The 22,456-nt window shown below is 44.2% G+C and overlaps 1 protein-coding gene and 1 pseudogene across 1 annotated transcript in view; both read left to right on the top strand.

Annotated features, from left to right (window-relative positions):
* Positions 1-22,456, top strand: part of SYK (spleen associated tyrosine kinase) — a 334,582-nt gene that overhangs the window by 28,325 nt on the left and 283,801 nt on the right. The gene's annotated exons all lie outside the window — the stretch shown is intronic.
* On the top strand, positions 2,729-3,474 carry LOC149868417 (tropomyosin-like; annotated as a pseudogene).

The raw sequence follows: 22,456 nt of genomic DNA, 5'->3' as shown, positions 1-22,456 counted from the left end.
GAACACACAAACATGAGCTCAAAACTTCACAGTGACTTCAGATAGAGCTATGAAAATAAGCCTTTTTGCAAATTACTTGCACCTTGAAAATATTCTTTGGGTTGAATAAAATGTTTAGTTTGATCCAGAATACATTATTTTGATTTTGACTGTTATATTCAAGCCAGAAGCATTAAGTTTTTGGGATATTTTTGGGGAAGTTTGCTCTGTTACGCATTATTTTAGTTTTCATATTTTGATATGTCTTTATAATTCACCATCAAGATGCCTTGACCCTCTGGGGAGGATGACAAAGAATCATTCATTTCCAATTTGTTTTCAAAGTCATTTTGATTCAGAAAGTCAGCACTTTATAAAATGTCAAAATGAATCACCTATAAGTTTATTTTTTAATTTGTTTCACTGAATGAACAACTCAGTAAAATGGACATAAATTCATGAAATATTCAGCAAAAATTTGGCTCAATCATTACAACAGCGACAGAAAGTATTCATTATGTACTTGCATTGGCTGATTTGGCCACAAGCAGGAAGTTATGCTTGCTTTTAATAGTATAGCCTTAATATTTGCTCTGTTCAGAGAGTTTTCAGGTATTTGAATGATGTTGAATAATACCAGAATTTTCATGAATGTTAGACTAAAATATTTTTCTTTATAGCTTTAATTTGAAAATTCCTATGGCAAAGGCAAAACTCACCCAGCCTTTAATTATATTTTTTCTTGTTAAAGACTGGGGGGAGAGGGGTGGACTTTGTCATCCAGTCAAATGACTAAAAAAAAGCTGTGTGATTTGGCTGACTGAGCACACAACTGATAATGTATAGTGAGTAGCTCAAATACAAATTGAAATAGATGAGTTGATAGAAATGGGAAGGGGGAGAGAGCTTTCTGAAGATAAACTTTGTTGAATATATTTTAAGCCAGAACAATTATGAACTGAAATGAAGCAGAAGACTCGTGACACGTAGACTTCTAGATAGATTTTTAAGAGGACTTATCTTAACCGGTGATTTGACTACCACAATAAACTGCACATACCCAAACACATGCCACACATCACCTTTCTGAGACACCTGGCTACGTGATTTGGAGTTATAAATGTATGGCTCACAAATCAGGCAAGCAGATTTCTAAATTCTATCATTTTCAGCCCTGCAAAATATTTTACCCACATATTTCTAGGTTTGGAGTTATATGACTGTAACAGAAAGCAGCAGCCTAGCAAGGGAGCTCTGCAAACAGGCAGGGTGCCACAGCTGCAGGTTACCAGGGCAACTGGCTAATGGGGTCATTAGCCAGCACCTGCAGCTGCTCTGATGACCAGATGCAGGCAGCACCAAGGGAGCATATAAGCCCAGGGCTAGGGCTCACAGGGGCAGTCTTTCCTTGGCTGCCACCAGGGAAGGAGCTCCTTTCCAAGGGAGCCCAGGGGCATGGCTTAGTAGAGACTTATACTCTTAAAGGGGCAGAAGGCTGCTACATGGTATTATTTATGTTATAGCCCAGGGTATCATTTATGTTGCTCGGAATATTATAGCCTAGGGGCTTATATTTATATTGGAATAGACTGGTGGCTTGCAGATGAGGCTTTAGGGGAGGTGGAGGCCTTATTAGTGTCTGTGGGGAAGGCGGTACTTGACTCTCATAGTGAGTCACAGACGGGCCCAGCGCACGAGAAGGGTGCAGTTGTTAGAAACAGAATATTGTTAGAAATGCGCAGCTTGCATCTTGCACCTGATAAGAAAGAAATACTGCCAAAGACTTTTTCTTTCCCAGCCTTGCTACAGCTTTTCTTATGCTAATTGCAGTTTCTCCCCTCACCTGCCTTAAGTCTTTCTCATGCAAATTGCAGGAGCCAAAATTCAATTAACTGTGTCCTTGAAGGGGGGGGGGGGGGGGCGGGGAGTAAACTTTTGGTGACCTGTTGTAGTTTCTGAGCATGCTTAATTAGCTGATGCATATTTACTTCTCCGCCCTGCATACTTAAGTAGTTAATTATACTATACATGCAATGTATGTAGTGATGTAACTTACATGTATGTTTGTATGAAACGGAAGTAAGCTGTAAGAGTTCCTGTTTCTGCACACATGCCCAGGAGAGAGAAGATAAATTTCACTTGCGAATACCAATACGGGGTCAGAGTAATCTGAGTACCTGACTCTACTCTGACCTTTGTTTGCAAACAAATGCCACCTTTGTGCCGTTTAATGTATGTGTGTCTGTGATTTTTTGCGGGCCTCCAGAGAAACGAACCCCTTTATGCATCACAGTCATGGGGCAGGGACCCAGCACCAGGAATGGCAGTCACAGAGGGGCCAGGAGCCTGGTGCCAGTGACAGTGCAGTCAAAAGGACATGTGAAGCTAGTGCCTCGAAGCCAGGTCCAACCCAGGGGGCCTAGGCTAGAAGGCCTAGCTAGATTAAATGGCCAAAGACAGAGGAGGCAAAAGCCCCACAGAGGGACACTGTACTGGTAACTACCATGCCCCATGCCTTGTGGGTAAGGGGAGGTTATGGAGCCACAGAATTAGCCCATAAGGCTTTGGGTGCCCAAACATGCACAGTTGATCATAGAGGCCCAGCCAGGGGCCTGACACTGCAGAAGCCCGGCCAGAGATCTGAAACCAGTGGAACCAAGGCCTAGCAGAGGTCTGGGGACAGCCTCCCTATTAATTTATAATCCATCAAGGAGTGGCATGGGAGCACAGCAGAGTGAGTGGCACAGCCATGCCCGGGGCCACCACGATTAAGGCAGTGAAGTGCAAGATCCAGGTGCTGCAGCAGCAGGTGGAAAACACTAAGGGGTGCACAAACTGCCTACAGTGCAGGGTGGAACCCAAGTTCCACAACCACAAGCAGGCTGAAGTAGAAATGGCATCCCTGAAACAACCTATCCAGCTGGTAGAAAAGGAGTGGGTCAGAGCCCAGGATCATCTTGCCACAGTGCTCCAGAAGCTAGCGGAGGCCAAGGAAGCTGCCGATGAGAGTAAACAGGGCATGAAGGTGATTAAAAACAGAGTCCTGTAGAATGAGGAGAAGATGAAGCTGCAGGAGATCTAACTCAAGGAGGCTAAGCACACTGCAGAGAAAGCCGACAGGAAATATGAAGAGGTAGCTTGGAAGCTGGTGGTCATTGAAAGAGACCTGGAGTGCACTGGGGAGAAGGGTCAGCTTGCAGAGTCTCATGTCTGGGAGGCAGAGGAGCAGATCTGAATGATGGACCAGAACTTGAAGTGTCTGGCTGTGACTGAAGAAGAGTACTCCCTAAAAGAGGAAAAATATGAAGAGGAGATCAAGATCCTGACTGACAAACTCAAGGAGGCAGAGACTCATGCTGAATTCGCTGAGCGATCAGTAGCCAAACTGGAGAAGACCATTGATGACTTGCAAGATAAAAGAAATCCACCAAAGAGGAGTATCTGTGCATGCAAAGAATGCTGGACCAGCCCCTGCTAGAGCTGAATGAAATGTAACAGACCCCTGCCAAGCCTCTGCCATGCTGCTGGGCCAGCTCATCTGGCATTGACCTGTATCTCTGGGCTCTGTCACTTACCTTCCTGTTGCCAATTCAGCCAAACACATTCCACCAGTTTGCCCAAGGGTTAAAAGTCACCAGGTGGGGGCAGAGCAGAAACAGCTTCATTAAGGGAAATAAAGCAATGCACTAATGGTTGGAGAGCATGTCTGAGATTGTACACATTTTTTAATGACCTCTTTTGTAGCAGCCATTATAAACATTCTGGGTAGTCCATGCAGTGCAGGGCATGGTCTCAGAGCCACTAGGGGGTGTCACGACTGCCCCTGGGACTCCATCATGTGGAAGTGACAAAATAAAAATTTGATCTTAAAATGCTCAATAAGCATTTTAAAATTAATTGACATACTCATCATCAGATAAATGTAGACTATATTAATTCTGATGAATGAAAGACACACACATTCACTTATTCTTTCTCTAGTCAACTACAAGCTGGAGCTAGTAAAAAGGGAGTAAGTTTACTATGGCATTTGGAAATGTAGACACGCTGTTTTCAGTAACGTTGGGAAGTATCTATGTAATTCATTCCTTTAGCTAAAATGAAAGCTGTCTATTTATGCTTTCCACTCGCCTTGTGTCACCATTCATGACAGAGGTATGCAGGATTTGTCATGGATATCATTGATGGTAATAGATGTTCCGTCTAAAGGAAGGAAAATTTGTTCTAGTAGAGGAAACAGCAGTTGCCCAACTCCTGCTGACAGTATTCTTCAGTAATAAATTAACATTGGTAAACTGACTGCAATTTATGGCTAGCTTGTTTAGTAAGCTTATGCAACACGGGGGGGGGAGATCATACATGCAAAATTCACATATGGTTTGGTGTTTGAATGGTCTTTTTCACAAGACCAAAGACATTTAAATACAAATGTTGCCAGTTTAAATTATTTTCCCTGTCATTGCAGAATTTAAAAGATTAATTGCTATTTTGAATAACTTGATAAAGATTATACAACAGCTTCTTGATCGTTCATTTTTTATCCCTTTGTTCTCCAAATAACACACATTCTTCCTGTTACAAAGATCATTGCAGAAATGGTAGATGGCAGATGGGGGGGTGGGGCTAACTGGTTGTGTATATGTCTAGGCTCTTCCTAGAGCAGAAATGTGGGTAGAGTATAGTACACACCTGTACTATTCATAGGATCATATTCCTTCTTCTCAAATCTCTGCTACGAATGATTTGAGGAGAAGGAATATAATTCTATGAATAGTACAGATGTGTTCAGTCTGCAATCACCTCCTTTCCCCCTGTGCCTTTCCAAGATTGGGGTGACCTGGTCTGGGGAAAGCAGGCTGCTCCACTACTCCCACTCCTGGGGGACTGGAGCAGTGGGGCAAAACCCCCTGTACTAGGGACTACAGTGTGAAAAGCAGGCAGGGAGCTGCATTGCAGCTGAGCAGATCAAGCAAATGTGGCAAAATCCCTGCCTGTTTCTTACTTGAGGGACTCTGGAGTAAGAAACAGGCAGTGAAGAGCTGGTGACTCTGGTCCCTGGGAAGGTTTAAGCTAGGGAAAAGTGTGCAGACATTCAGGCTGCTTGCAAACATTAACCCCCTTCCCCCACCTCCCTCCCAAAAAAGTGCTTTACTGGAAGAAGTAGTGTGTTACTTTGGCCCAGCTCCACAGCGCCTGCATAGACCAGGTGCTTCAGCAGGGCTTTTGGTGCTTTTAACTAAAGCTGATTCAATCACCTATTAGATAAAAGCACCAAAAAAGCACCAGTAAAGTGCCCGATCTATACAGATTGAGCCAGATCCAGGTCCAACTAATGCACTGCCTCTTCTAGGCGTGCGCTGGGCTTGGAGCAGGAATGCATGAAATTTGAAGTAAGGTGCTGTTTTTGTTTTTTTTTCAACATCTGCAAGCAGCCTCAGTCTCTCAGGAGAAATTCTTCCAGGAGTGATTTCCTGTCTAGTTGTAATCCTGTAATTTTGCTCCTGGAGCAGCCATTTACAGTGGTTCTTATAATAACTGGATCAGGCCATGTCAGAATCGGCACGCAGGGCCAGTCCACCAGGGCTCTGTATGTAATGTGTGTCCTGTCCTGGCTCCCTGTGCTGCATGAAGCACATGCAGCTTGTCCAGCCCCATGCACCATGTCCAGCATGTGCCATCCTACTCCGGAGCTCGCTCTGTACATGGTGTATGGTTCTGGCATTGGACCAGCCATGTATACTGGCTTCAATTCATGTGGACAGCCTGGGGCCTGATCCAGACCAGCTCTGGAGCCAGTGCTTTGGGTCAGTCCAGGGACTAGCACCGGGCTCATGCTGCATGCAGTACCCTGTTGGACTGGCCCTGTGTTCTGGCTCTGGTGTACCCCAACCAGGCCAGCACATCAGCCCAACAAGCCTCATTCTACTTGCAGGACTGGATGAGTTTGACACTCCTGATTTATCCCATAAACACGGGGAATTGAAGAAGTTTTTACCTTTTTTGGAATCTCTCTCTCCACCTCTAGTAATTTCCTTCACTCCGATACTTTATTGAGGATATGTATCTGAACGCTACCTCATACCACTTCCAAGTCATTAAGTAGTACAGGTTGTAGCTCCTTACTCATGGTATTTCAAAAGACTGAAACTCAGGCCCCTTAAGGCATTTTTACATGACACAGGGGTTTAATTCTCCCTAAACTGAAGCAGTGTTTTTTTAAAAATACTGCTTCAATTTAGGGGGAAGTAAACCCCCATGCTGTGTACACCCGTGTCTGCCCAATCCTTTCCTTAACTCTCCAGGGGTGAGGAGGGCAGAGTGAGCTGCTGGCAGGCAGAGTGGTCCCTGAGCTGCGGGGGGCTGGTGCTTCCCCCCTCTGCAGGCACCCAGCTCGGGCAGTCCTGGGGGGCACCAGTCACAGAGGGAAGCACTGGGCCCCCATGCAGCTCAGGCATGCAGGCAGGCTCTGCAAGGGGGACAGGGGGAAGATCAGGCTCACCATTTTTTTTTTTTCTTCCCTTCTGTGGAGTCTGCCTGCATGGGGTGCTGCAAGGCTGCCTGTACAGGCTGCCTGCACAGCCCCTGAGCCAAATGGAGCTCGGTGCGTCCCTCCACAGCTGTAGGGTAGGACATTAAAACTCCTCAGAGGTGTTTTAGTTTGCAGCACCCCAAAGTCTTCTGCTGCATCCCAAAGTCATTTAAGGTGCATTACAACACCAAATGTGCTATAGCGGCTGGAATTAACGCACAATACGCCACTGAATGTGCAAACACCAATGCCATTAAAGTGGTGCAAAAGATATTTAACTCGCTTTAAACCCACTTTATAAGAAAGTGTTTGACAGCAGTGGCAGGAGATAAATCTGATGGATGAGACATCAATGCAATGACCCATTGTTCTGGCAGGGAGTTTATAAAGAGAACCTTTTAAACTTCCACAGCTACAGTCTTACCACTAGGTTGTAGTTACAGTGCAGCTATGCATCCACACTCTGGCATATTGATCAAATATGTATTTTTTGTACTTGCCAATTTAAGCTGGTGTTTGCCACCCATAATATGAAACAGTAACTTTCCTGTTTCCAAAGAACACTGTTAACTTGAACATCACATTTCCACTTGAACATTTTGTACTACCAGTAAACAACACCTATAAATACTATCATTTAAAGACACTGGAAGGAAAAATTCACAGGTTTTTTTTTTCAGTTTTTGTGCTTTGTTCATTTGAGGCAGACAAGGTTCTTTGGGTAGATGTGATAGCTTTTATTAGACCAACTAAATAGTTGGAAAAATTGTTCTTTGCAAGTTTTTGGGCACAAGCACCTTTCTTCAGGTGTCGGGAGAGTTTGCTGCTGTTTTCTGTGTTCTCCTAGGTAGAACAGAAGCCAATATACAAACTGCAGGTCGGTGAAGGTGCAAATGCATGGCAAATTGGGTATTTTTGTCTTCGGATCAAAGCACACTAGAAACCTATCAAAGGCAAAAATACCCAATTATCTGTGGGTGCACATTTCTCACAAGACAACCACTCTCTCTGCAGTCTCTCAGTTCTAATCCTCAAAGAGAATTTACAAAACACCTTTTGTAGATGAGCCTATAAACTTCACTTCATAAATCTACTAGATTCAAAAAATCATGGACTAAATATAGAGATTAGATTTATGGCGCATTGTAACCCCGCTTGCCATTTGATAACCCCAGGTAACCTGTCTGCATTTTACCAGCTACATTCTATCACCACATCTACATTACTTCTTCCCCCTGCCCCACCTACCTGTCTCACACCTATTGTTTCCCATCCCCTCTGATCCTTACTGCCAGGCATTTGCATTTTCACAGACCTGCATTTTGCATGTTGGCTTCTATTCTACCCAGGAGAGCACAGAAAACACCGGCAAACTTTTCCTAAGCCTGAAGAAGGGTGTTTGTGCCCAAAAGCTTGCAAAGAACAATTTTTCCAACTCTTTAGGTGGTCTAATAAAAGATATCACTTCTCCCCAAACAACCTTGTCTACTTATGTCCTTAGACCAACATGGCTACAACCAACAACGCTTGTGCATTTGATACACTTTGTTTTCAGTGGCCCAGGGTTTCAAAATAGGAGTCTAATGTTCCTCTAATCCATATTTAGGGTCCTGAATCAGAGACCTGATTTCCAAAGATATAGAGTGTCTAAAAAGTCTTGGACAAAGTGAATGGTTCCTGTTAGATACTCAGAACTTTTGACAATCATGTCATTTATTTAGGAACCTGTATAAGATTTTAGGAAGCATGACCACTGTTTGCAGGACTGGGTTTTGATTGGAAGAGTAAACAGACATGCATGCGTTCATGTATTTATGTTCTAACCTTTGTTAAGCTTTTCCCAGAAGATCAAGTGTAAAAAATGGCAAAACCAAATTATTTCAAGTAAGAAAGGGTGACCCCTTGTCAGATACTAGCCAAGTAAGATTGTGATGCCTTGAATGGAAATTGTCCATGGGGCAGTTCATGGTACTGGTCCAGTAGATAGCATTTGAGGTCAGTATGGAAGAAATCCATCAAGGTGTTGTTAATAGACACAGTGATTGTATAGGTATTTTCATTCTAGTAAAACAAAAATGAGAACCTGATCTTTGGTCATGATAAAAATCTAGTATCAAGTGACGTGTATATAGCTCTGTTTGTTAAGATTCCAGTTGGGTGCATCTACACCTCATCATATGGCAACGTTGCTATGGTGCTGTGCTTTAGTACTTTTGGAAATACTAAAGCATGGCACAGTATGGGCAGCTGCTCTGCTGTGCGTGTGATGCTCAGGGAAATTTCACTGCTACAGCGCACAGTTACGGCAGTGTAGCTGGTGATCATGTGTAGACGCATGTGATTGCTACATCGCCGTAGCATGCTGTATGGCAATGTAGCACATTGATATGTCACTGTAGGCCAACATGTAGACACACCTACTGGGGATCATTTTGCTTAATATAAATATTTTTGCCGATTCACAGCATTTTTATTATACTTTTCAGATTGAAATAAGTGAGAGCAAGCAAAAGGAACAGGAGTCTTGTGAGGAAATGAATATTTGGGAAAAAATTGAAGACATATGGAGGCGCAAACTCTAGTTAAATTACTGCCTAGAACTATGTAACAAAAGAATCCAAATCTAGGCTTTTTTTCCCTTTGTTATAACTGTAATGAAAAAATTTCTTCAAGTTTGAACATCTCTGATAATTCTGGTTTCAAATCATTGTCTTTAGGGACAGATCTCTAATAGCATGCAGTACATTAAAATTCTTCTCGGTTCATTATCATTAAAAAGTTGTTTTTTATAGCCATGCTTTATCTAACATTATATGCCCAATAGGATGTTAATTAATTTTGAGTAAAATTCTCAGTTAATTACTATGAAGTGCAATTACAATGGTTTTATCATTCAGGTTTTGATTCTCATCAGGAAACCTTTAAATGGTGATCTCTTGCAGTCTTTTTTTAAATTAATAACATTCAAACATATATTTTGTTAAAAGCTGGGTGAAATGTTGCAAATTCCCTTTAGTTTTAAAGGGATGAAACCAGCTCTTGCTTTAACATATTCTTTAATAAATAGAATGACTGTGGTGGGGTCAGGTGTGGAATCAGTGGAATTCCAGCCTTTTCAAAAATATGCTTGGGATTATGTTCTCCCTACATTTTCATGCTTCATCTTCCTAGGAGCCTCACTTAGACTGGCTAGATCAGGGGCCAGTCTAAGTGAGGCTGCAGGCCAGAACAACACAGCTTCAGTTCGGTGCTGGTCCAGTGGCTTCAACAATGCATCAGCCTCAAGGGGGCAGGGGGACTGCCTGTAGCTGCACCAGTATTGGTTTTCCCAGACCCCCACTTGCCAGCTGCAGCATTTCTAGCTGCAGGGAAATTGCATCTGGGCTGAGCAACTGGGAACTGTGCACACACTGCTGCTGCTTCTATCTAGCCCCCCACGCCCTGGACAGCTGCAGTTCTCAGCTAGTGCATGGAGATGTATTGGTGCAGTTGCATGGGTGCAGTTCTCAGCTAGTGTGGAGATGTATCGGTGCCAGGCAGCTACAAGCCGTTCCTGTATTGCTGCGGTTTCTCCCCAGCCCCCCTCCCTGGCAGGGCTGTGAGTGCAGCTGGAAGCAGCTCAGTCCTGGCTCAGTTCCCTAACAGATGGAAGCTATGTCCATGCTGCAGCCAGAGAACAAAGGGTAGGGAGAAGCAGTGGTGATGCAAATGCAACTTACAGATGCCCAGGCACAGTGCAGCTCTTTGCTGCCTGGCCCCAGCATGGGCGTGGGCAGAGCCAAGGCCTCCCAGCTCTACAGGCCAGCTCTGTTTGGCTCCATGGGCTGGATCTTGCATTTGGCCTGTAGTTACACAGCCCTTGTTAGGGTTTCACACATTTATAGTGGGTGCAGTGAGAGAGCACATCTTGTGTTATAAGAGAGAACTTCACCCTGACTGTGGAAGGCTGGTTTAAGACTGGTCTAGAGCTGTATATATGGACTATTTGGAAGATCTGCCCACCAAATAGCTGCCCAGTTGTGCCTGCATGCTCCTAACAAATGGGGAAGAGTCCCTGTGTAGCCTCACATAAGCTGATAGGGAAGGCAACCTGGGTACCAGTCTGAGATCAGCCAGTTGGTAGGGCCATAAATCTTTGTTTATTTAGATCCAGTGGCTGCTGCACGCTCATGCCATTGGCAAAAAAGGAGCTGTAGATTCAGTTCCAACCCCTGAAGATTATGGTAACAACAACAAAGGGAAAGGGAGCTATTTTGGGGATGATTTTTTTCCCCTTGTGCATCACCCTACCTAGAGCCTGAAAGACAGAATTTGAGTGAGCAGAGTGAAATTTACACCAAGAGGAGAAGTACCGAAGTCCCTGCATAGTGTTTAGCTTTGGCAAAACTGGTTGGATATTCAAAGCTCAGATCAGGAGCAGTCCAGATCTGTTTCTTAGTCCTTTAGGGATGGAAAAAGGTTTAGATCAATAGCTGGTTTTTGTGTTGCCTTCACCAGTCATTGTACTCGCATGTGATGTTGATTAAACTGACAGCATTTGCTAAGTGAGGCTAGAGGTAGTGTGGTAGGGAGGCAGTATTCCATATCATGCTTTCCTTTTACTTACTGTTTTTTCTTCAAAAGAACAATTTCATCCATTTCTGAAGGACATTAAAGAAAACATTTTCACATCAGAGTAATACGTGATGTTGAAAGGAAAACTATTAGGGTACTTCGATTGCAATATTAACAAAGCTTTCATTGTGTAACCTTAATTACAGGTTAAGTGCATTTTTAGTCTCTAGGATGGGTAATAAATATAACGTAATCAAAGCCATCTCTGGAGTGGTTGTTTTCCATTAGTGAAAATGCTTCAAGCCCATTAATTATAAATAGCAATAATAATATATTATTCTAATAATATATTTAATGTAAAAGGTTCTTTTAGCCAACTAAACACTGCATACTTTGGAGATCCTGATTTCAGCCATTGTTTCCAAGCAGAAGACCTTTAACACGGCTGAAAAAAAATTTCAGGTTCATCTCTAAAAGTCAGAATATGATATATGTGAGAGTAAAATCTCCAAACTGAAAGTATTCAGTAATAGCCCTATTACATCTCTCTGTTCTGTGCCCTGGTTATTTCCATCTAGGGAGCTGGGTATTTGGGCACAATATAAGCAGCTATAATGCTAATCTGTCTTAGGCTGAGAAGGGACAAGCTGGTCTCCCAACTGGGGGTCACATGGTTAGCAAAAATTGTTCATTTTGGGTAAACAGGCAAAGCTTGGTCAACAGGAGTATAAGCAGTGTGAAATGGTGTTTTCCCTCTCCCCAGAAGCCTGTGCCAGAGCAGGCACCACTCTAAACCCAGTATGTATGCCAGGAGATATGGAGGGAATGAACAGAGCACCATGTTGCTATGTGCAGTGGCAGCACTATCTGGGGAAGCTAAGTCTTCCCTTTCCCTTGCTTACATATTTCCCTGTCCCATCTCCCTCCCTGCCCCCATCTGTAGGTTGGCATACTCCCCCTGTCTCCCTGACATATGCCCTGGCTGCTCAGTGAGCTCCCTACACCTTTGACGGTTAACGATTTGATGGGGAGTGTAACAGGATTCCAGACCAAAGCCCTGTTACTTGAGAAATCTTGCAGCTGATAGTGATTATGGCCCAGTGGGGTGAGGATATGCTCCCACACCCACAGACAGCCAATGGGGCTCAGCGCCCAGGGATATGAAGAGGACGCTTCCTAGGAAAAGTTGCCTTTGGGCACCACAGAACAAGAAAGGAGGTGCGGGGGAGACTCTCCAGGAGAAGGATCCAAGAGGAGGGATCCACAACGCAGGGTCAGCATGAGTCGAGGGATCCCGGAGCTCAGGACTGGCAGGCCCATGCACCACCTACCAGGAATCCATGGGAACGGCGGTGAGTGTGGGGAAGAGTGGAGCTGTGGAAGAAGCCATGGTTTCTGCACTGGGACGCAAAGAGGCAACTTGAAAGCCAAAAGGGGGTAGCAGGGAGGTCACCACCTCAGACCCCTGAAGAGACCTGGCACAAGCATCCAGACCCCAAGGGGAAAGGGACGCTGGGGGCCAAGATCTCAAGACCTGGCCGTGGGTGAACTCCTGAACCCACACACTGGCACCTCACAGCAAAAGAGGCTGGGTGGCGCCCGTAACAAGCCACTAATTAGTAATTAGTGACGGGGAGGCCAGACTTGAAAGAACAAAGAAAACTTTTCTCCCTTCCACTTTCTTTTGATTATGGGGAGCGGACAAGGACTTGAATAAGATGGAGAAGCCTGGAGACTCCCTTTGCAGGGCACAGGATGTGGAGGGGACCTTGTGAGAACTGATCGTTTGACGCAGCCACAAGCGGGTGAAACGTGCCTCCTCACTTACCGTCCCAATTGAGGTGCTGGGGATCCTCTTTGGAGCACAGGGGTGATCCCAGCAACAACTCTGAGCTGCTGCCTCCCACCCGGTTCCCTGTAAAAGAAGGAATAAAAAGCACATAGATTATGAAATAGACCAAGTGTGGTCCTTCTGCGGGTACTAATTATCACAACATCTCTTTCCTCCCCATTTCTTTAACAAGATCGAAGTCATGGCAGGCGAGAACCAGGGGATCTGGTGGTACCCTGCATGGACATGCTAACAGGGAGATTCAGAGCTCATGAAGTATACTTACAGATATTGTCCCAAAAAACGAAAGGAAATTTTAAATCAGTAAAAGCATGGAATTTTGCTGCACTTGCATTTCTTTTGAATTCAACTGCTCTAGCTTTGCTATCATAAATACGTGAGGTGTATTTCAGGAGGAATTTTTCAAATGCTCAGCTTAACCTAATTCCCACTAAAGTAAATGAGGTTAGGTGAACACCTAAAGCTTGGAAATGTTATCCAAATGCTCAATATTTGTGATGAAATTCTTCTATAGTTAATCTTTTCCAGTGTTTTCTCACCTATCTTTGAAAGATCAATTTCAGTTTCTTTTCAATTATTTCAATTCTTTCAATTTCAGTACCTTTCCCCCGCCAAAAAACTGATGTGATGTCACACAGTCCTCAAAAATAAAACTGAAAGCTGTGTGGCCCAGTTGAGCTGATGATATGATCCAATCATGTAGTATCTTTTCTTGAAGCTTAAAGAAGCTTAGGTGCACTCCAAACATTTTTGCTGCTTAAATAATTTTCAGAACTACTGTAGCAGCATAAATGTGTCCATTCTACAGTCCTGTACATCTGCATATATTTAGCATACTTAGCTTAACCCTACAAGAGACAGAGAAGTGATACAATATGGCTATACCAACAAAAGTGAATTGTATAAGTGTAACACCCACACACACATATATTAAAGTGTGCTTTTGGGTGTGTATTGTCTTTTGTGTATGTGTGTGTTTTTGTGGGCAAGATAGCCCCTGTTGTTCTGGCCACGTGCTCAGCACATGGTAAGCTGGGGCCTATATCCAGGCAAAATATGTAAAACTTTCTGGCATCATTGGCCAGAGGAAGCAGAAGATCCTCCAGGTAGATTGAGTCAGAGAGAGGCTAGAGCATGGCACTGTCTAACTGAACAGGGCTTAGGTGATATCATGCCAGGTATATAAGAACAACTCAACTAAGGTTTTTCTCTTTCTCCTGGGGCTGCTGAGAGCTGCACAGCTGAACTGGGACCCAGAAAACCTGTTCCGCATGTGGGAGTCTCCCCCATCCTCACTGGAGGAGCAAGCAAAAGCTGTGTGACAGGAAAGCTTTAGGTACAGGGAGAGAAAGTCTGTCTCAGAGTTTAAGACTCCAACTTCCTCCCTCTTTCCCTTGTTTTTTTTTCCTTGAGTGGGTGTGCTGATCCCTGAAGCAAAGTGATCAGGAATGGAGCCTTGGCAGTTTTGCTGGCACTTTTGGCCGTACAGGCCTTGAATGGCATAATACCATGGCGGTGTTAATCCCTGGAGCAGACTGACAAGGAATGGGGTCCGGCAGTTAACTGGCCACACGGACCTGGCCCCCTCTGTGTTGTAATTTTTGTGTCTCAGAATAGTGATATAGCTGAGACTGGATGTCCAGTCTGCAGCCATAGGCCTGGGCCCTTTTTGCTGTTTCACAGCTATTGTGTTTCAGCCTAGCTAGGCTGAACCACAGCCATATGCTTGGCTAGCAAATTTGGGCCAGGGTGAAGCCTGGCAATGTTTAAGCCAGGGTTTAAGCTGAGGGGTGGGGGGCACACACTCCCTGGTGGACCCAGAAGTGGACCAGAAGGGCACCAGAAGTGCTTCTGGTCCATTTCTAGGTCTGCTGCCGAGCGTGCTTGAGACCCCCCTGTGCTCCCATGGGACACTCCATCCGCCCCATCATCTCAGCATTCACGAGCCGTCTGGTACTTTGAGGTCTGTAGAAAAAACATTTAAAGCTGTGTCCGAATCATTGAATCTCTCCAAATCAATTTGGAGTGTTCTGATTCAATTCAGAGAGATTAATGGGTCTCCTGATTCGATTTAGATTTGGAGATTCGGCCACCAAATAGGGCCAAATCTCCTCCAAATTGAAACAGCAACCGAAGCTTCACACAACCCTATTGAGAACCCTACCCAATTATATAGTTCAGTGACAGACTTGTGTGCTTTCACTGATACATTTTTCATCTGATTATTGGGATAATTAAAAATGCTTTTATAGGGTATTTTCTTGACATAATTCTTGATATAATTAAAATCACAATCAAATATACCCTTCAACCCAGAGGAGATTTTTTTAATTGCCTGGCCAAAACTCCCTTGTCACATGTTGTGAAGGGGTGTGGTGTGCATATGTTGAGTGCTGGAAAGCAGGGAGGGGGAAGGAAAAAAGAGCACTCTTACCTACTCTGAGGGACTCGGACCCTGACCGCTACTGTGGCCTTTACTTGACCCCCTCATCTGCATGCATAGGGTTGTTTCTGCCTACCTCCTATGGCCACTACATAGAATTGCTCCAGCTGTAGCCAAATACTGGAGGGCAGGGGTGCCAATTTGGCACTCCCTCTAAGCCAGCACTCACACCTAGTACCCCTTTTGCACCCCCCCTTAGTTTTGCCTCAACCAAGTCATCTATTTTTTCCATGCACCAACATTTTTACAACTTCAGATATGTAGGGGCAAGTTTCCCATTAGGTTTTGTAGTAAAATTAACCTACCACACTTTCTCATGCTTAGTAGTACATCACTGTGTCGATAATACCAGCAGGGTTGATGACAGGGCTGTGTGAAAGCTCTCTTCATGAAGGTACTGCTTCAGGTAGGAATGGATAGCAGACTGTAAGCCTCAGAAGAGTCATTCTGCATATGCTCAGCACTGTTCTCAAAGCTAACTTCTTTGAGGTTATACTTCAATATAATTATCACGTTGATCTTGAGAACCCACAAGATGTGTGGACACAGGCAGCAGGCATATGGATGCAGTGTTTATCTTAGAAAATATGCTCTGAATATGAGCAAAGCAGCAAGTGTTAAAAATCAATGCTTTTCATTTTCAGAGTTACAGCTTTCACCCATGCCTTCAGGGTATTCTTTGTCACAGTAGGAGACTCATTTCCTCTAGCATTTGCAAAAAGGGAAGATACAGGATGAATTGATTAGATAGTCCAGGTCAAGATGCCTATATATGTCAGTAAGTGGAGCGCTGTGAAATTAGCTTATGAAGTCAAATGTTAGGCTGTAAATTTTTACTGTGAAGACAGGGTTTAGAGTCCCTTACTGAGCACTTGCAAGCAGGGAATGGTCTCCACAGAGAACTCTGTGGAAGGTGGAACAAAGATAAATGATGAAACCAGTTCATCCAGAATTGAAGGGCTCATCAGAAAAGCCAGGGGAGTCTACAAATGTTTCTTGAGGATCCATAGAGTTTTTTCCCCTTGCTTTTTGTCCTACTTACCTATTTTTGGGCATCTTTCACAGCTTATGACATGTCAACATTCACAGGGTATGTCTAAAGAACCTTAGTTTTTGTTGAAGTAGCTGAATGACTGGCTTTAGTAGGTCTTCTTTCCTAAAGAGGCTGATGATTTGTGGAACTGGGAATATAAGCATACTCCTTGTGATTGTAGAGTTTTTATTTCCATCAGTTAAACTGACCTCATACCACGAGTGGAAATTGCCTTAATTGTGTGTTCCCATGAGCTACCTCAGTGGTTCTCAACCTCTTTTAGAGCTTCTCCACAGCTTTTTTGGATTTGGCTACACCCCAGTTGAGAACCACTGTCATGTTGCCTCAGCTTACCTTAGTGGTTGTCAAGTGGAGTGCTGTTACTGCAACCATCACCAGGCAAAAGTGCCCCACGTGACTTGTACACAGCTAGACTGGGAAGGGCTGCAGCACAAGCATGGGCTCCTCCTGCATTAGGATTCTCAGATAAGCCTAAAGGAAGCAGGGGAACTGGCTTGTGCTGCAACTCCTCCTGCTCTGATCCTGCCTGGCATCTTCTCTTAACAGATGTGTGAAGGGAAGGTAGAACAGTTCCACATGCCTCCATTTCTTGGAGGAGTGATGGAAACGCGGGATGGACCAGGAAGGACTGTGACATAAGTGGCCTTCCTGCCTGCTTTAGGCATAACAGATAACCTCAATGCAGCAGTACTTTGAAAAGGCCTAGCAGCACTCTGGTTGAGAACCACTGAACGAGCCTCATGTATCTCCATTACCTGTTGGCCTGCCTATTGAGCAATGCTGAACAGTCAGGTGTGGTTCTTCATTACCTGGAACTTAGTGGTATCATATATACCTGTATCAAGTGAGCATGCACTTTAAAAACAATTCAACCCAGGTGGGGTACACTGGTGCACTTACATTCCCTTTGATTCCTGCTCCACCCAAAGTTTAAAACCATCTGCCTGGCAGTGACAGCAGAATTCCTAGTCAGGCAATGCTAAAGGGGTCCATTGACTTCATGGCTTAATATAATCTGCCTGATACCTTCTAAGCTTTTCATTCCACTGCTGTAACCACCCTCTCTTCTTTTTAATGGTCTTGATGTTCCACCAATCAAGCTATCCTTTATTTTGCAGTTCTGATGTCTGTTCACTGTTCCTACTAATGTAGCTCCTATTTCAAAGCCCTCTAGATTGTTGTTTTTAAGTCATTACAATGAAATTACATTTGTTTTGGCTTCAATCATAAGCACAGTATAATATAGCCATAGATTCCTAGCCTATTAGTAAAGCTTCCAGTTTACTTTTAACAGGAAAAAGTGTGTATTGTTTTATATGGGGTGATGCACCTCACCATCTGCACCCCCTTTTCAAAACGTTAGATCTGCCCATGCTTCAACCTAAAAACAAGATTTGTTTGTTCACACTTTGGAAAAAGCAATTGTGACTTTGTAACATCTCTTATCATCAAGCTCTTCACTATGCGTTCTGCTGCCGTCCTGTTTACCACAGTAATGATCACTTGTGCACAGTTGGAAGTCTTAGTTCAGGAGAAGCTTAGGTTTAGATACCAAGGAGATTGCAGGTCAGCAACAAAATAGAACTGCATATGACAAATGCACCCTTGCCCACAGTGATTCTAGATGTGTTGATCACAGTGTTGTTCTCTTATTTTATTAGCATCACTTCCACAGTTCTCCACTGAAATAGTATTCAAAAGACCTTGACAGACCCAAGAGAAGTCTTCTCTTAAAAGAAATGTTCTGGTTTTGAAAACAGCATATCTTTGTTATTTAAAGATATTTTTATCCTGCCAGGACAGCCTTATTCTATTCCAGAAATTATCCATATTTCAAAAGAAATTCTGCCTTTTATAGTATTTCAAAAAAGGTTGTCAGGTACTGGAGAAGGAAAACTTTTTCTAACAAACTCCCGACTAATAATAACACAAGACTATTTTATACAAACCACCTTTGGCTGCCACCCCTTTATGTAGAAATTTCCTTTCTCTTCCTCATTTTATAAAATGATACAGTAAAAGCTTTGTTCTCTGGCATGAGTGGGGTAAGGGGGATGCCAGTTATCTAAATTCCGGCTGTCTGAGAGCTAGAAAGAAGACAGTGTCATACTTGTAATGAAAATACTTGATGTGCATGTGCATGCTGGATAGACTCAGCAAAGATTCCAGTTGCCAAAGTAAGGATTTTGTATTGGAGGATATTGGAAATTCCAGGTACTAGAGTATTCTGGTTAGTGAAATGCCGGTTGTGGCAGAGCACCTTTGGGGTGCTCACCACTTGAGGGCTCTCACAGGCTCTGAGGAGAGCCTGCTTTGGAGGAGTGGCAGGGGAAACCTTCCCCAGGTACCGTTTTAAGGAGGAGGGTGCATGGCAGGGCCTGCCACTTTAAGACCACAGCTAAGCAGCCAGCAGGTGCTTGATTAAGGCAGCCATTTTAGATCTCTGGCTGCCTATATAAAGAGCTCAGTCCCCTGCTGGCTGGGAAGGCAGTAACATCGTCTGGCTGTGAGGCTCCATAACAACCTGGAGGTAAGGGCAGGAGCTGTAGGGAATGGTTAGGAGGGTCCTGGTCCTGGTCCTGGTCCTGGTCCTGGTCCTGGTCCTGGTCCTGGTCCTGGTCCTGGTCCTGACCTAAAATGGCACCCTGCTAGGAGTGGGTGGCCTGGTGGGGGTCTCAGTGGTGCAGGAGCCCCCAGGAAATGCCATGCCAGTTACCACCCTGGTGAAAGGTGGGTAGGGGTGCCTTAACCCTAGCCCTCACCTTTGGGTAGGTTTGCATAACACTAGAGGCAGTTGGGGCCAGGTATGGCTATGGCCACCTGAGCCCTGTGTAGTACAAGACCCCAAAAGACCCTGAGGAGGGAGAGTGAGGGCCAGACATGGCTGCAGCCACCTGCACCCTGTGGAAATGTAGTTGGGGCTAGGCATGGCTATGGCCACCTGAGCCCACTGGGGAGGAAGCCCCATGGCCTCAAGTGAGGGGGTAGCCCCAAGTGAGGGGGTGGAGATCTGGAGTGAAGGGGTGGTGTGGAGCCCCAGTTGAAGGTGAGTAGGCCCAGATATGTTTCTAAATACCTGAGGCTGTAATTTGGGCCAGAGGCTGAGTAAAGGGGGCTCAAGCTAAGAGAGAGGTGTGACTCCTGACCCCGGTAAGTCCTCCACTGCTGGGAGGCTGAGTGTGGGTCAAAGGCAAGATCTATGGAGAGCACAATGACCTGCTGCTCCAGGGAAGGAGTGAGAGTCCCTGTGAGACCCTGAAACACCAGTTGTAGTGCCAGTCATCCCAGCTTCCACAACTGGGTGGGTCACCCTTAGTACGGGCCAGAAAGTGGACCCAAGAGAGTGAAAGGGCTAGTGGCAGAGGCCTGATGGAAAAATACCCTGAACTGGTCATTGCTGAGGCCAGGACCAGAATGGTTAAAAGGGCCAGGGGCCCACCGCAAGGGACCCCCAGAGCGGAGGGCCTGGGGTCCTGACTGGCCTTGGAGGTGAGGCTAGGGCCTGTGTGGCCAAAGGTCCCGGGGGGACCATGCCCAAGAGGGGAAATGGTTTCAGGGAGCCAGACAGCCTGAATGAATGTGGGGTAGGCTGCCTGAATGGAGGGATATAAGAGGGGTCCTGACTGGAGGATTTTGAGGCCCAGTGTGAGGCTGGTGAGATCAATAGCTGGATGCCATCTGCAAGGCTTCAGCTGCAGTGTAGGGGAGGTTTGGAGCTGCAGATATCACCGCCTGGCATCGGGGGCAAGAATGGGCAGCCTCCCCCATTAATTAACATTAAGAACAAGGCATGGCAGATGACTCAGGTGTGAGGCGTGCCCAAAAGCAACTGGGGCAACTAGCACTGTGGCTACTCAGGGAGTCCCACTTTGCCACACCAGTTAAAACAACTTTTTCTGTACTTTAAAATTTTGACAAGTAAACCTGTAGACAAGTTATACCTTATGATCCATCCTCATGCTAAACGGATTTCATTCAAGCTGGGCTGGTGGCATGAATATAATAAATGCATGTTTATACACTAGCCCTGGTTCTAGCCTTTTTATTTTGGCCTTGCAATGATCCAAGGTATCTGATTGTCTTTCAGCCGGATGTATAAGGCATCAAAGGGATTAGAACTCAAGCTTCTCACTGGTAAGGTATGTGTTAGGAGGGGGGTTGCTTGGGCACTGGAATGCAGTATCACAGGAGTGTTTTCTCTTCCTAACTTGCCTAAATTTTTTTTTGGTGATCTTTGGTAAATCTTTAAAGTTCTCTCTGTGTCAGTCTACCATCTGTCCAAGCTCACTGGGAGTTGTAGGAAAGAATCCATTCATGCTTATTAACTACAGAGATGCTTTGAGCTTCACAGAAATGTCACAAAATAAATGCTTGCCTAGACTGATTTCAGAGGGGATATTTTTACTTAAGAATTAAACTTTTATATCTGTAGCTCTCTTTTTATGGTGGAATCCTCATGCCCTTCCTCTTCTCCCCCTGTCCCCTCCAACACACAAAAATTGTATTTTCGAATTGGTTCAACTATACATTCTTTTACCATGTTAATTGTCACTAACATAGAATGTCTGCTTAGTTTTTCCTTGGCCCTTGCCTGGGTTGAATCCTATTTGCCTTTATAAGAGTATAAAGCATAATAATAAAAAAAGGACGTTGCCTAAGATGTGCAAAGCTAACTAGAGAATTTAGACATGCAGTTCCCAGTGAACTTGAGATGTCTTGCCTATATACTCATCTTGATTTTTAAAATCTCAGTCTTCAGGTTTTAGATCAGATTCTGTAATTTTTATAAATTATTCAGCTAATGAACTGGGTTACAAAAAGAGGAAGTGGGCTTCAAGGGACTGCAGAGTACCTAGCTTGTCAGCTTGTGCATCAGTTTTCCCTTTATCTCATTGCACAGTAACTATATCAAGGTTTCATTCAAAGTTTCTTACTGAAACAGGAGTCATTAGTCATATTCCCCTCTATTAAAATATACACAGTATATGTGCATCATATTTTGGTTAAGAACTCCAGATTTCAAGCCTGCCCTCTCCTGAACTCAACCTGACTTACTTTCCATTTCATAAAACTGATAGATCAGTTCTTTAGCTGATAGAAATCAGCTTGGTTTTCCTGAAGTTCCAGGAATTTTCAGTATCTGAGTGTCTGGCCTTCTGTCTCTTTGATTCTCTTATGTCTTATTAAGTAATAGAATGAAACACTCATTAATTAGGAATGGCTGGTGTTTCTACCACAATCCTGATTATCTATTTAATAATTGGGGAAGGCTTTAAATTTGCTAGTATGGCTATTGTTGGGGATATTTCAGCATTTTGTATCCACATTCTAACTTCAGCTTTAACATTTCAGCAGTTTCTAATTTCATACCACTGAACTTTCACAGGCAAGAAAAAATTGGTTTTCCCCCACAAAGATGATCAAAATTCATTAAGCCAGTTTTTGAATGAGGGGAAAAACTTGCTTGGCCTTTGTGGTAGTTTTCTAACACATTTTATTATTTCAAATACTGTATTGTCTGTTTAGCTACAGTAGACAAACTCACAGATAAAATTAACTCAGAATACTTTTATTTTATTTTTTTTAAAGTAAGAAATATTTTGAGATACCTTTCATGCTTAACAAACAGCTGCTGAGTGTGAGGAATATCTACATGCTGTTGGGCACTCTTCCTATTCCTCTTAAACCTATCTAATGCTCAGTAAAGTGTCACCATCAACATATGCATGGGACTTTCTGCACAGTAAATTAGGCTAATGCACCATTTGCTAGTTCCAGGAAATACAGGTACTATATTAAAGGCACATTAGTTACTGCCCAGTTGTGCATGTGTAAACACTGACCAGGGGCAATTTGACTGGGGGCCCACTGCTATCTGGCTAAGCCCTGATGCGGGCAGAGATGTCCTGGCAGCCGGGACTGCTGCATCCCAGACACATAGAGATCAGGTCAAGACCTAATTGCCACATGGCCAGGAGCAGTGTCCCCACATGGAGATTCTGATTGCTGAATGGCAATAGCTCTCCTGGCCACATGGTGATCCCC

Source organism: Crocodylus siamensis, chromosome 3 (assembly GCF_052110815.1).
Source record: "Crocodylus siamensis isolate JL-2025a chromosome 3, ASM5211081v1, whole genome shotgun sequence".
In the NCBI taxonomy this organism is placed as follows: Eukaryota; Metazoa; Chordata; order Crocodylia; family Crocodylidae; genus Crocodylus; species Crocodylus siamensis.
The sequence above is the reverse complement of the archived record's forward strand: the minus strand, read 5'-3'. Positions and strand labels throughout refer to the sequence as shown.